Source organism: Vulpes lagopus, chromosome 16, assembly GCF_018345385.1.
Source record: "Vulpes lagopus strain Blue_001 chromosome 16, ASM1834538v1, whole genome shotgun sequence".
Lineage (NCBI taxonomy): Eukaryota > Metazoa > Chordata > Mammalia > Carnivora > Canidae > Vulpes > Vulpes lagopus.
The window spans coordinates 16,031,625-16,047,955 of NC_054839.1; positions in this window are offsets into that span (position 1 = coordinate 16,031,625).

Consider the following 16,331-nt stretch of genomic DNA (forward strand, 5'->3'; position numbering starts at 1 on the left):
GCAAAGTCCCTTTCACCTGTAAGGGAACATATCCACAGGTCCCAGGGATTAGATTTTGGACATCACTGTGGCCACGATTCAGCCCACCTCACTCTGTATGCTGATTGTGGCCACTGTTGGCTGTTCTACTTTATCACAGAAGGTAACCTCTTTGTTTTTCTTTTCTCCATAAGGATAGAATGAAAACATTTACCTTCACCTCCCGGAAAATTTGTCCTCAAGAAAAGAAGAACTAGGGGCACCTGGGTGGCTTAGGGGTTGAGCATCTGCTTTTGGCTCAGGTCGTGATCCCGGAGTCCCGGGATCGAGTCCCACACCGGGCTCCCTGCATGAAGCCTGCTTCTCCCTCTACCTGTGTCTCTGCCTCTCTCTGTGTGTGTCTCTCATGAATAAATAAATAAAGATCTTTTTAAAAATTGAGAAGCTTATAAAAAAAGAAAAGAAGAACTAGACTTTTGATTGTTAATGATTTGAATTCTGATTCTAAGGGACACCCACACATATTGGGAATGTTCCTGAGGAGGACACTGCAGGATTTGAGAGACTCTGAAATGGCAGAAGCAAAAAGGAATGACCACAGATTAGGAGGAGAGGGCGGGCTGCAGGAAGGAGAGAGACCTATGAGTCTGGAGTAGCAAGGCTGCCAGGAACATGGTCCCCTGGCGAGCTCATTATTTACCTGGAGCATCTCAGCTCTGATCTACCCTTCTCTATTTTACCTGTGATTCTGAAACTGGGGCTTTGCAAATTTCATTTCCCAGACTCCTTTGTCATCTTGCATCCTTGCCATGTTCTGCCAACAGGAGGCTCTGAGGCAGATTAGAAGATTGAAGGAAGAAAACAGAAATACTCTCTTGTTGTTGTTGTTGTTGTTGTTGTTGTTGTTGTTGTTGTCAGCATGGCCCCAGCAACAGCAATTGGTTTCAGCATCCACCTTCTTTTTATGAAACCAGAACCAGCCCCACCATTCCAGGGATATCAGCAGCAGACAGGTGGTACCCCCTACTCAGAGGTCTGAGAACCAACTCTGCTGGATGCCTTCTAGACTCCTACATTCTGGTAATCCCCATTTTCCTTTAATTTTCCAAGTGTTGGCAGGGGGTGGAGGGGTAGGGGTGGTGGTGATTTCTTGCATCAGTATGCCTGGTTACTCAGTGATCCCTGTTTGCTCTTTCTGTTTTTCATCCCCTATGAAACAGATTCCATCTTGAGTCCCTTGTATTCAAAAGACCCTGTGTGGTTTCTCTGTTTTCCTGAGGAGACTTTATTGGCATTCAGGTCCCATACTTCAGATTCCTGAGTCCTGGCCACAGCATGGAAACCACAGAGGACTTGTGGATCTGAAGGGTCAAATGGCACTGCATAAAGCCCAGGAATTTGATGAGACACCCATAACAACTAACATTAAATGTTCTACCATGCTGGCTGCCCTGAAAACCTAGAACAAGTTCATTCATAGAAAATTGGAAGAAGCTGTATTTCTTACATGCCCAAGAATGCAAACTGAGGCTAGCACCAACTATACCATTATTAAAAACCATCTCCTCAGATAAACACATTTTCTTGCTTCTCAGTTCTCAAGATAATCATAAATATGCTCAAGTCTCTCAAAAGTGCTAGCCATTTCTAAAAGAATAAGAATCAAGGGCTTTCATTTCAAGAACTAATCTCCTCTTGGCTGCTAACTTAAAAAAAAAAATTTATTTATTTATTCATGAGAGATACAGAGAGAGACAGAGACATAGGCAGAGGGAGAACCAGACTGCCTGTGGGGAGCCTGCAGGACTCAATCCAGGATCCGGGAATCTCGCCCTGAGCCAAAGGCAGACTCTCAAACTCCAAGCCACCCAGGTATCCCAGCCGTTAACTTTTTTATTCTTATTTTCCCTTGTCTTTCTTTTAGAAAGCATGTAAATATGTTTTGCCCAGCTAAGTTGTAATCATCTTTATTATATACTTTATTATTATTTATTTAAGTTGTATTAAATCATTTTAGGCACAGAGTAAAGTTTTAATTTATTAGCCATATAATTAGCTTCCCCATCCAATCTATTAGCAAATGTTAACCACTTAATTTTCTATATATCTTTCAAACCATTCACTTAATTCCATCCTCACATGCACCCTAGAGCAGATCCTCCGATTCTTCATAGATCTCCAATTTCCCCTCTGCTCCACAGACAGAGTCATCTCTTTAAAGATGAATCTGATTTAACTTAGATAGTCTGCTATTGTCGGTGGGTGAAGGACTAACCTCTTTAAGAGGCTGACTTAAGGGTCTGTGATCTCCCTTTCTCTCCCTCCAGCCTCATTTCTATTCATTTTCTGTCTTGAATTTTGACGTACTTGACTTTTATGAGTTCCTCAAACCCCCTAGGCTATTTCTTGTCCCTGGGCTTTGAACATGTTTTTACCACTTTCTAGAACTTTCTTTCCATCTCATACCGTTATCCACTGTTGCTTTTCTGTTAACTCTTACTCATCCTTCAAATTTCAGCATCAAATCCCTTCCTCAGAAAAACTTTCTTGGAAAGATTCTCTGTACCACCAGTGTTGGTGAGGAAAATTGTGACTATTATATCCCAATAGTACCCTATATTTTCTCTTTCATGAAAGCCATCACTCTTGTTATTACTTGTTTCAATGCCTGATGGTTTCATGATGGTAGGAGCTATATCTTCTATGTTCATTGTTCCTAACACAGTGCTTCACACCTAGTAGATCAATAAATATTTGCTGAATTAATGAAGCAATGATTATTTCAACTATGCCACTTAGAATCATGGGATTTTAGAGCAGGAGAAATATCCTTAGAGATTACTAATCCTTTTATCTTATGAATAAAGAAGTTTAATAGTTTGTCTAAGAAATGTCATATAGTTCCTTACAGTTAAAAAATGTTTTAAGTATAATGAATAAATAAATGAGTGAGAAAATAATGGCAGAAGTAGATCTAAATCTGCCCCTCAATTTGAAATATTATCCTTGGAGATTCCATAAAATTCCATGGACATTGATAAATTATACTAGCTCTAAGAAAATAATTGCATCAACTAATAATTTGGGTTCTTGTAGCTTTTATAAATTGTATGTCAGCTTTTCACAGACAAACATTCCTTCTAAAGTTACTTCTCAATATATTCAATCATAATATTTTTAATCTTTAAGCAGAATATTCTGTCTCATATAATAAGGTCTGTATTTCCTCTTTGCATTCTTTCATGCCATGGGAACAGTACTTACTCTTATTTATCTTTTATCTAATAATATCTCCCTCCCCATTGATAGTAAATGCCTGGATAATTCACCCAATAGTGGTGACAGATGTATACATATACGACCCTTTCTGAGCTCCAGTTCAGCTGGCAATTAATTTAAAGAATTAAAAGGTGTATAGAAGATTTAAAAAAAACAAACTGATGGACACCAATCCAAGTACATCACTAATAACATTGAATTTGAATTAGGTAAACAATGCAATCAAAAGAAGGAGTCTGATATGATCTCACTCATATATGGAATTTAAGAAACAAACAGAATCATAAGGGAAGGGAGGGAAAAATAAAACAAGACAAAATCAGAGAGGGAGATAAGCCATAATAGACTCTTAATCATAGGAAATAAACTGAGGGTCACTGGAGGGGATGTGGGTGGGGGGATGGGGTAACTGGGTGATGGACATTAAGAAGGGCATGTGATATAATGAGCACTGGGTATTATATAAGACCGATGAATCACTGAACTCTACCTCTGAAAGTAATAATATATTATATCTTAATTGGATTTAAACAAAAATAAATAAATATTTTTAAAAACCACATGAGCCATATGTAAAGCAAGTAGTAAAATGGCAGATGCAAATCCTGCTTTATTATACGTACATTGTTATTACATCAAATGTATGACTATGTGAGTGGATTAAACACCCCAAACAAAGGGTATTAAAAGCCTTACATTAAAATGCACTAAATGTGAATGGCTTAAACACTGCCCTAAAAAGGTGGATATTAAACACACCCACCCACCCACCCACACCACACAAGAGTGAGACTGTCAGACTGGCTTAAAAAACACAAGACTCAAGTGTATCCTATAAATAGGAGACACACATCAAATCCAAAGATTCAAATAGACGAAAAGAAAAGGAGTGAAAAAGATAAATTATGCAGACAGTGACCATAATATAGCTGGAGTGGCAATAGTAATACCAGGCAAAATAAACTTTAGAGGAAAAAAATGTTAATAGAAATAAATATAGGGCAGCCCAGGTGGCTCAGCGGTTTAGTGCTGCCTTCAGCCCAGGGTGTGATCCTGGAGTCCCAGGACCGAGTCCCACATTGGGCTTGGAAAAACAGAATGTTTTCCGTTGTGTAGTTTCCAAGAAGGTGCCTGGATGGGCTGTCTCCGGGTCAGGCCTGGTTTTACTCACAGGGGGGGCGGGTTTCTTCATTAGATTCCAGGGAGGCGCCTGGATGGGCTGTCTCTGGGTCAGGCCTGATTTTACTCACGGGGGGGGGGGCGGGTTTCTTCATGTGGAACTAAACTTTTTCCTGTTTTCAAAAATAATGTGTGCTTATTACAGAAAGCTTGGAAAACTAAATTGATAAAAAAAGAAAATCAGGCAGCCCCGGTGGCCCAGTGATTTAGCGCCGCCTGAAGCCAGGGGTGTGATCCTGGAGACCTGGGATCGAGTCCCACATCGGGCTCCCCGTGTGGAGCCTGCTTCTCCCTCTGCCTGGGTCTCTGCCTCTCTCTCTCTCCTCTCTGTGTATTCTCATGAATAAATAAATAAAATCTTTAAAAAAATTTTTTTAAATAAATAAATATAGACATTAAGTAGTGATAAGAATCAATCAGGAAAATAAAATAATTATGAATATATATATATATATATCTAAACAATAAAGCCCAAAATAGATAAAGCAAAAACTGATAGAATTGAAGGAAAAGATAGACAATTCAGCAACAATAATATTTGGAAAGTTCAACATCCCACTCTCAATAATGGATAGAACAACTAGAAAATCAACAAGGAAATAGAAAACTTGAACAACACCATAAATTAACTAGACCAAACAGACATCTATGGAACATTTTTACTCAATAATAGCAGAGTGCATATGCCTTCCTTTCTCTTTTTTTTTTTTTTTTTTTTAAGATTTGTTTACTTGGGGAATCCCTGGGTGGCTCAGCAGTTTAGCCCCTGCCTTCGGCCCAAGGTGTGATCCTGGAGTCCCAGTATTGAGTCCCACATTGGGCTCCCTGCATGGAGCTTGCTTCTCCCTCTGCCTGTCTCTCTGCCTCTCTTTCTCTCTCTCTCTCTGTCTCTCATTAATAAATAAATAAAATCTTAAAAAAAAAAAGATTTGTTTACTTATTTGAGTCAGGAGAGGAACAGAAGAAGGAGAGAGAGAATCTCAAGCAGACTTCCTGCTGAGCACAGAACCTGAGGTGGGGCTCAATCTCAGGATCCTGAGATCATGATCTGAGCCAAAACCAAGAGTTGGATGCTCAGCTGACCAAACCATCCAGGCATCCCAGAATGCATATGCTTTTCAAGAGCATATGGAATATTCTCCAGGATACCATATGTTAGGTCAAAACACTAACAGTAATAAATTTAAAAGGATTGAAATCATATTCTCAGACTACAGTGGAGTAAAATTAGAAATTGTTAACAGAAAGAAAATCGGAGAATTCACAAATATGTGGAAACTGAATGACATATTCCTAAATAAGAAACCGCAAATTCAACATATTTTGTAAGGCATCAAAATATAAACACAATATAACTAAACATGGCTTACAGCTAAAGCAGTGCTTAGAGGAAATGGATACCAATAAAACCCCATATTAAGAAAGAAGATCTCAAATCAGTAACGTTAACGTTCCATCTTAATATACTGGAGAAAGGAAGAGCAACTAATCCTAAAGCAAAAACAAGGAAGAAAATAATAAAGATTAGAATGGAAATTAGTGAAATACAGAATAGAAATTGACAGATAATATCAACAAAATCAAAAGTTATTTCTTTAAAAAGATCCAACAAAATGATCAAACCTTTATCTAAACTGACCAAAAGGGGCATCTGGGTGGCACAGTTGGTTAAGTATCTGCCTTCAGCTTAGGTCATGGTCCTGGGATCCTGGGATTGAGAACCATATCAGGCTCCCTGCTCAGCTGGAGGCCTGTTTCTCCCTCTTTCTCTGTCTGCTCCCCCTGCTCATGTTCTTTCTCTCTCTCTCTCTTTCAAATAAATAAAATCTATTTTAAAAAAATAAACTGACCAAGAAAAAGAGAGAAGACTATTAAAATCAAGAATATAAGAGGAACGTGACTTACAATCTAACAGTAGTAATGGATTATAAAATGGATTATAAAAGGATTGTAAGGGAATACCATAAACAATTATATGCCAACAAATTAGATGAAGTGGAAAAAATTTAGAAAGACTCAAGAAATCTTAAAAATACAAGATCTAAGAAGAAATAGAAAATCTGAGTAGAATCTTTAACAAAATGAGTGAATTTATAATCTTAAAACTTCCCACAAAGAAAAGCCCTGGCCCAGATGCCTTCACTACAGACTTCTACCAAACATTGAAAGAATTAATATCAATTTTTCACAAACACTTTCAAAAAATAGAAGAGGAGAAAACACTTCCTAATTCCTTTGTGAGGCCAATGTTATCCTGATATTAAAAGCAGACAAAGATATTGTCAGAAAATAAAACTCTGGATCAATATCTCTTATGAATATAAACACAAAAATACTCAATAAAATACTAAGAAACGGAATCCAGCAACATATATAAAAGATTATCCATCATAACAAAGTGGCATGTATCCCAATAAAGCAAATTTGGTTCCGCCATCAAGGTCAAACACTATGTCAATAAAAGAAAGGACAAAGCCACCTGATCATCTCAACAGAGGTAAGAAAAGCATTTGACAATATTCAACATCTCCTCATGATTAAAAAATAAAAGTCTCAATAAATTACATATAGAAAGAAATCTCCTCAACCTGATAAAGTGCCTCAAAGCTAACATCGTACTCACCAGTTAAACACTGAAAACATTACACCTTTGTTCAACCCTTATATTGGAGGTTCTTGCCAGGGCAATTAGTCACACACACACACACACACACACACACACACACACACACACACAAATTAGAGGCATCCATATTAGAAAAAAAGATTTCTGAATCTTCTATTTGAAGATGATATGAGCTTGTATTGATAATTCTAAATAATTAAAATATCAAAACTAAAAAAATAAGTTCAGAAAGATTGCAGGATACGAGACCAATATATAAAAACCAATCATTTCTATACACTATTATCACACAATCTAAAAATGAAGTTAAGTAAGCAAGTCAATTTACAATGATGTCAAAAGGCAAAAAGCACATGAGAATAAATTTAACAAGTTAAACTTGTGCACTAAAAACTATAAAACACTACTGAAACAAAGATATTAATAAATGAAAAGGCGGGATCCCTGGGTGGCTCAGCGGTCTAGCGCCGTCTTCAGCCTAGGGCGTGATCCTAGAGACCCGGGATCGAGTCCCACGTCAGGCTCCCTGCATGGGGCCTGCTTCTCCCTCTGCCTGTATCTCTGCCTCTCTCTCTCTCTTTCTCTCTCTCTCTTTCTCTCTCTCTCTGTCTCTCATGAATAAATAATAAAATAAAATCTTAAAAAAAATAAATAAATGAAAAGGCATCCTCTGCTCATTTTTCCAAAGGCTTAATATTGGTAAGACGGCAAAACTCCATAAATTGATCTATAGATTCAACACAACACATAAAGAAATCCCAGCTGGACTTTTTGTAGCTATCAACAAACTGATCCTAAAATTAATATTTAAATACAAGGGACCCTAGACAACCAAACAATCTTGTCAAAGAACAGGGTTGGAGGACTCACACTTCTGTATTTCAAAAAGAACTCTTACTTACAACTCAATAATAAGAAGATAGCCCAATTAAAAGTGAACAAAGAATCTGAACAGACATTTTCCCAAAGATGATATACAATTGATCAAAAACACACAAGAAAAAAAGCTCAACAGCTAGCAAGTAAATGCAAATCAAATCACAGTGAAATGCCGTTTCATATGAGCTATGGTGGCTGGAATCACAAAGATAGATAATAACAAGTGTTGGCCAGGATGTGGAAAAAGTGCCACCCTCATACACTGCTAATAGGGATTTACAAAGCTACAGTTACTTTGGAAAATAGCTACATAGTTAGCTATGACCCTTATCACATTATCATTCTATAAATCCAGAGTTCATCAGAAGGTTAAACATAGAGTTACTGTGTCACTAGCAATTCCACTTCTAGGCATATCCAAGAAAAATAAAAGCCTATGTCCACACAAAAGCTTCTACATAAATATTCATGACAATATTATTCATGATAGCTAAATTTTTTTTATTTTTTTTATTTATTCATGAGAGACACAGAGAGAGACAGAGAGGCAGAGACAGAAGGAGAAGCAGGCTCAATGCAAGGAGCCTGACATGGGACTCGATCCCAGGTCTCCAGGATCAGGCCCTGGGCTGAAAGTGACACTAAACCGCTGAGCCACCCGGGCTGCCCATGATAGCTAAATTTTAGAAACAACCTAAACGTCCATCAACTGATTAATGGATAAATAAAATGTAGTAAAGCCATACAATGGAATATTATTCAACAATAAAACTGGGGGATCCCTGGGTGGCGCAGCGGTTTGGCGCCTGCCTTTGGCCCAGGGCGCGATCCTGGAGACCCGGGATTGAATCCCACGTCGGGCTCCCGGTGCATGGAGCCTGCTTCTCCCTCTGCCTGTGTCTCTGCCTCTCTCTCTCTCTCTCTCTCTCTGTGTGACTATCATAAATAAATTTTAAAAAATTTAAAAAAACAATAAAACTGAATAAACCATTGATATATGATACAACATAGACAAACCTCAGAAACATGGTGCTTCGTGAAAGAAGCCCCTCATAAAAGACCATATATTACATGATTATATGAAATGTCCAGAATGGGCAAAACTGTAGAAATAGAAATTAGATTATTGGTTGCTCAGGGCTGAGGGGAGGGGAGGCAGCTCAGGTGTAATGGAGCTTGACTGCTAATGAATATAAGTTTCCTTTTTTTTTTAATATAACATTTCTTTTAGTGATATAAAGGGTCTAAAACTGATTGTTGTAATGGTTGCACAACTCTGTGAAGATACTAAAAAAATCGACTTGCAGGCTTTTAATGGGTGAATTGTATGCTATGCAGAATACATGTGAATAAAGAAGCATCATATAACATGACTATTCTCTCTGATGACTGAGTCCTGGGAGGGATGAAGAAGGGTGCTGAGCATCAGAGCAATTAGAGGAGGAAGACAGAGTAAACAAGCCTTACAATGTGCCTTTTTTTTTAAGGTTTTATTCATTTATTTGCAAGATGAGAGAGAAAGAGCTCGAGCTGGGGGCAGGGAGAGAGAAAAGCAGGCTCCCTGCTGAGCAGGAAGCCCAACAAGGGGCTTGATCTCAGGACCCTGAAACTATGACTCCATCCAGTGACAGATGCTTAACTCACTGAACCACCCAGGCACCCCTACAATGTGCCTTAACATGGAAAACATCATGTGGGGAAAGATAGCATGGACAGTTTCAGCCAACTCAACCTCTGTGGGGCTCTGGACGTTTCTCTGCACTAGACTTAATGTACAGCCTTCCCCCGCACCCTATCCCAGGGGAACCAGATACACCTCTGTCTCTAGCTTAGGTTTGGCCAGTTAACAGATATTTTTCTGAAAAATGACCCTTTACCACTGATTTGCATAGCCTCATTTCATTCCAGTCTTCACAACAACTTCCCGAGTTAGCTAAGACAGGTAGCACTATGATCATTTTACAGATGAGAAGACAGAGGCTCTAAAAAATTAATCTGGAAACCTGTGCAGTGCAGACAGGGAGCTCAAACACAGAGCGCGTGCTTCCCGGGTTAGCCTTCCTAACCATGCACTGCTCCTACCTGCCTTTTTAATACATATTGTTTATTCCCTATGATAGTGTCCTATTCAGAGTGTTTATAATGAAAAACTCATTAATTGCAGTATGTATTTTAATTGATGGGCCCTGCTGATGTCAGAAACCACAAAACCACTGATTCATCAGATTGAGTAGGAGTCCAGTCGGCTATGGAATTTATTAATTCATCTTTGCAGACATTACTAATATTTTCCTTAAGCAAAACATCCCCCCAAAAGAGATGAAAGTGAAAAGCTTGTGGCTAAAGCAATTGAGGTGGAATCACCCCCAAATAAATGTCATCATAGTCCTTTGTTACATGTTAATTTTTCAGTGAGGCTTTTGTGTCCTCTAGGGATGTCTTCTGCTGCTACTCCGTTTTGTTTTGTTTTGTTTTGTTTCGTTTTGTTTTGTTTTAAGAGCATCATTGTTAGATGTGCAATTGGCTCTCATTAAATAACAGATTACTTTCTCAGACCAATGAAGATAATTTATTCACATATATTTCCAAAAAATAAAATCCAAAATTTAGGGTTTAAAAAGAAAAAGAAATGTAATCCTGAATATAATCTCTAAAACAAGGACTGTGTTTAGGGGCTCTAGAACCTTCCTGACACTAGACAAATATTAACAAGGAAAATGAAATATTCAAAGTCTGTGTATTTATCTTTTAAATTAAGATTTTTTCTGGGATGCCTGGGTGGCTCAGCAGTTGAGCATCTGCCTTCAGCTCAGGTCATGATCCCAGGTTCCTGGGATTGAGTCCCACACTGGGCTCCCCAGGAAGCCTGCCTCTCCCTCTGTCTATGTCTCTGCCTTTCTCTCTCTGTCTCTGTCTCTGTCTCTCATGAATAAATGAATAAAATCCTTTTTAAAAAATAAAAAAAAAATTTCTAATACTCTAGATTTGAAGCATTGTTTTTGTTTGTTTTGTTTTGTTTTGTTTTGTTTTGTTTTTTTTAAGAATTGCCTTTAAACCATAATCATACGGATAGAAAGAGGCATACATGGTCATATAAAGTTCGTCTCTCTCCTATGGAGAGCAAAGGGTATATGGCTGACTGGCTACTCCCAGAAAATCTGGAAGAGAAAACCTAATTTTCTAGGCAGTGACTGAAAAAAGGCTAGCTTGTTTTCAGGATTGAAATTAAAGCCCATTACTGGAAATGAGAAGAGATTACAATAGAGTAGTCTCAGCTATGCATAGGGGCTCCCGATTTCTCCATCTTCTCTGCAAAACTATGTTTAATTTCATAAGGTTTGTGAGGAGGAGGCTGTCAGATACAGAATTTCTTCAGCTGTTAAGCCATTTCCTTTGCACCAAGAGAAAGTCTCCCCCTGCAGGCTTTACTACCTGTTTGTTTTCGTCCTTTACTTGATATATTAAATCTGACATCTCCAGGTTGAAGGCAACTCAGAAATCTCCAACAGAATGAACTTGTAAAGGAGTTGGTTGATTTGTTTAGTTGTTATACTCTCGACTTTGATGTCCAGACGAAGGCTGTTCTGGCTCTCTACTGCTGTATAACAAGCTGTCCCTAAACTTAGGGGTGTAATATAGGCATTATATTGTTTCTCATGATTTTGTAGGTCAGGTACTGGGGCAAGGCTCAGCTGGGCAGTTCTTCTGTTGCACATGGCATGACAAAGGTCATGGGGGGTTTTCTGCGGGCGGGTGAGCTACTCTGGAGAATCCAAGCAGCATCACTCTCATGTCTGGCCCCTTGACGGTGAAGGCTAGAAGGTTTGGGTCAAACAGTACTGTCTATCAAAGCATATCTCTAAATAGATAGTCTCAGAGTAGTTGGATTTTTCTCATTGAAGTTTAAGGCTTCCAGAGACCAAGAGACCCTAATGAAAGCTGCAAGGTTTCTTATAAATCCCACAAGAACCCTTTTGCTAGGTCCTGTTTTGTCAAACAAGTCACTAAGACAAGCCCAGATTCACTGGGTGAGTTATTAACACTTCACCTCTCTCTCCACTAAGGGGTAACAGAGAATTTGCCTCAATCTTACATCTATGATAATATCTATAGTCATTGAGCACAGGTTGGTGGAAGCAGTCAACTAAATTTCCATTGTAACACAAAATTGAAGATTCACATACTTAACCCTCAGTCTGTCCTCTCAATCTCATGTAGACTTAATTGTATTAATGCCTTATAAGTAGTACAGTGTGCATTCTCATGGTAGCTTTCTGCACCTACCCTCACAAATTTTGCCTCTGGGGTCATCACCCTAAGCAGTGCAGAGTCAGGCAATCCTGTCTCAAAGATCCCTGCCTCAGAACCATGGTTAATACTCCTCAGTCCCAGCTTGGAAACCCAGACCTCTGCTGGTCTAAGAGCAAAGGCAATAAATATCACCAATTCTTACAATTTGTGCCATTAAACCATTCTGTACTTAGAAATGCAACCAGTGTGCTTTGAAAATAATGAAGGATATTATTCACCCCAGAAGGATTTATTTTACTGGGGTGGGGTAAAGCTGTCAGTGGATGAGGGTTATATTTATTAGCTTTTTGTGTGACAAAAAGAATAAGAAAGTACGTTTTCAATGTAAACTATCAAACACTATAGAAGTGTTCATATAGAACCTGAATCAGCTCAAGTCGCTATAACAAAATACCTCAGACTGAATGGCCTAAAAGTCAGAATTTTTTTTCCCCATAGTTCTAGAGGCTAGGAAGTCCAAGATCAAGGTCCAGCAGGTGCTATCTCCCTGCCTGGCAGTCAATGGTTTTGTCCTTCCATGGCCTTTCTTCTGAGTGCCCGCAAAGAAAGTGAGCTAGCTCACTGGCATCTCTTCTTCCAAGGACACTAATCCTACTGGATTGGGGCCCCACCGTTATGGTCTTTTTAAACTTCATTACTTCTGTTAGAGGCCCCATCTCCAAATATAGTCACACTGGGGGTTAGGTCTTCAATAAATGAATATGGGGGGAGGGGCACAAAGTCAGCCCACAGCCAAAGTTCAGAACAAATCAAGTCCTCCTTCCCCAGCCCTCAGTCCCAAGCCCTTGTTTTGTGATTCAAATGCAGCTCTTGGAAAAAGGCTAGCCTTGTCACACCTGAAAGTCCAACAGCATGGATAGATTGGCTGAGGGTTCACTGCTTCCGGATCTCAGAGTAAAAACCATATCATTCATAGTAAAAGCATGGAAAAGACACGTGGTGGTTAGCATGTAGCCAGCGAGATGTACAGTCACCTTTAAGTGCTTTAAGTTTTTAATTCATTTTATTGAAATATAAAAGTAAGGACGACTAGGTGGCTCAGCGGTTTGGCGCCTGCCTTTGTCCCAGGGTGCGATCCTGGAGTCGCGGGATCGAGTCCCGCATCGGGCTCCCTGCATGAGCCTGCTTCTCCCTCTGCCTGTGTCTCTGCCTCTCTCTCTCTCTCTCTCTCTCTCTCTCTATGTCTATCATGAATAAATAAAGAAAATCTTAAAAAAAGAAATATAAAAGCATATATTGATTCAATTCAACTGTAAATGTTCATTTTATAGTCAAGGAACTTCAAAAAAACTGAAGGTGGAACAACTTCTCCTGTTGTCCTTGCTACAGACATATCCTCAGTTGCAATGTAAGATCCAGAACTTCTGTAACGGCCGAGCACCCTGGCTACAGAAGGTAAGAATGTGCGAGTTTTACTAGGGGTAACAGAGACGTTACTGAGGTCGCCTCGTTTTCAGCACTACTGGAGACTTCGTTAAGATTAATTAATTAGGGCAGCTCGGGTGGCTTGGTGGTTTAGCGCCACCTTCAGCCCAGGGTATGATCCTGGATACCCGGGATCGAGTCCCACGTCAGGCTTCCTTCATGGAGCCTGCTTCTCCCTCTGCCTGTGTCTCTGACTCACTCTCTCTCTCTCTCTCTCTCTCTCCTTCTGTCTCTCATGAATAAACAAAATCTTTTAAAAAAAACCCTTTTAAAAAAAGATTAATTAATTAAATAACGGATCAAGATTAGCTTGATGATCCTATGCCTGAATCAGGCGGTTAAATCCTCAACCCCTTCTTGGCGGTGCACACAAGGACTTCCAGCATGGGGCAATTCATTCATTCAGCCATTTATTTTCTGCCCCTTCGAAGCCAGGAGCCTCACTAGGTGCTGAGATATAAAGATCAATAAGATACGATCTCTGCCCTTAGGATGTTTAAAGAGAACATGTAATGAGTTAATAGTTGAAATCAAGAGGTACTGGCACTAGAATAATGGTTGGGCCGGGTATGGAGAAACATAAAGCAAAGAGCAGTCAACTCAGCCTCTTGACAGTATGTTTATGAAAGAAGCAACTCCAAGTAATTATTAATGAATCAATCAATCAGATAATATTTTCTTGTCAGGTTGTTGCCAGCCTCTTAACTCACTCTCATGTGTTCTAATAGTAAAGGCAGAATTTTATTAAAAAGCAAGCCCTGGGATGCAATGAAAGGCCCTTTTGCCTCAAGTAAATAAACAAAGACAAATTTTGTCAAATACCAGTCTTTGTTTGACAGCAATAGATGTATTTGCTAGGAGACAATGTACATGTATAAATGTCAAATACTGTTTTAAAAGTGCATGGAAAGCAGCGCTGCAGGCATGCCTATGATCATAGAGTCTGGCCACTCCTGACATCTGACTGGAATGTGAAATTGGAGGCTGATTATGAACAAAAGGACACGTCAACTAGGAAGTTAGTGTATAGAAACACTTCAGTGCACAAACAAAGCGTTACAATACAATGCAGCTCTCCAAATACCAGGGGGGCGATAAGTCCACTGAGGTCATGAGTCAACTTTTCAGGCTGCTGGAACGATTAGGTGCAGATTGCTATCAGACTAACCACCATTCCTCAATGCTTCTGGATTACTGCCTTGTATCCTTTTAGTACATTGAACTCACAAAAATTAGAAAGAGTTGTGTCATTTGCTTGCTCATGGATTATTTTACTGTGCCTCTAGTAGAAGGAAATGCTGGGGAAAACAAACATCCTGATGGACCATGTGGAGTGAATGGAGGACTTGGCCTGCCCTCCATACATTGAACACAGGCTGGAACAAGTAGTGACCTTCTGCATGGTGGGTGCAAGAAACTAGAGAAAACTAGTCCCACCACCTAGCCCCTAATGGTACAGGTGCAGAGGCTACAGTTGCAAAATGCAGATAGCAAAGTAGCATTAAAACAGGTCAGAGCAAACAGTCTAACATGACAGCCAGGCAAGTGATGACCAATTGTATTTGGTGAATACCTCTGCCAGGCTGACAGAGGAATAGAAGATGCACGAAATTATACCAATGGAGTTAATTCTTCCAGGGTGCAGAATTCATGGACCAAACCAAGTAGGCTTCTTGTTCTAGAGATAAAGACTGGATGGTTCAACAAACTGTCCAAAGTAAGAAAAGCACAGCCAAGCAGAATCCCAGGAAAATGGATAGATGTGTGTGATCAGATGACAGTGGGACCATGACTGAAGTAGGTCATTAAAACCCCCAAGTTCTAAAAAGAGTACCATGGCTCCCTCCCCTACTATGCCATACACAGGCAGGAAAAACACAAAGATATCCACTAGCATAACTTCTGTTCAACAATGAACTGAATAGTTTAGACAGTGCAATAAGACAAGAAAAAGGAAATAAAATGTACAAGGTTGGAAAGGAAGAAAGAAAACTCTCAATATTCACAGATGATATGATTTTGTATATAGAAAATCCAAAAGAACCCACAAATAAATTACTTGAATTAAAAATGGTTTCACTAGTTTGCCACTTAGAGTCAATACACACATATCTATTGTATTTCTGTATATCGACAACAGAATATAAAATTATTTAAAAGAAATCATCTTTTTAAAAAGATATCTTTAAAATATGCTATTTATAATAGCATCAAAAATAATTTTTAAAACCTAGGAATAATAGATGAATAAGAATTCTACTAGAAAACAGTAAGGTATTCCTCAGAATATTAAAGAACAACAAAATTAAGGAAAGGAAACTAGGCTCATGGATTCCAAGTGTTAAAGGTGTCAATTCTCCCTAATTTGAACTCAAGAATCACAGCAATCCTAACAAAAAGACTTATTAAAAAATGTTTGGGTTGGCACACCTGGGTGGCTCAATCAGTTCAGCAGCTGCCTTTGGCTCAGGTGATGATCTCAGTGTCCTGGGATTGAGTCTCATGTTGGGCTCCCTGCTCAGTGGGGAGTCTACTTGTCCTTCTCCCTCTGTCCCTTACCCTCCCCTCTTATGTGGGTGCTCTCACTCTCTCAAATTAATGAATAAAAATCTTTTTAAAAAATGTTTGGGTTTAGTGGATTATAAAAGTTCTC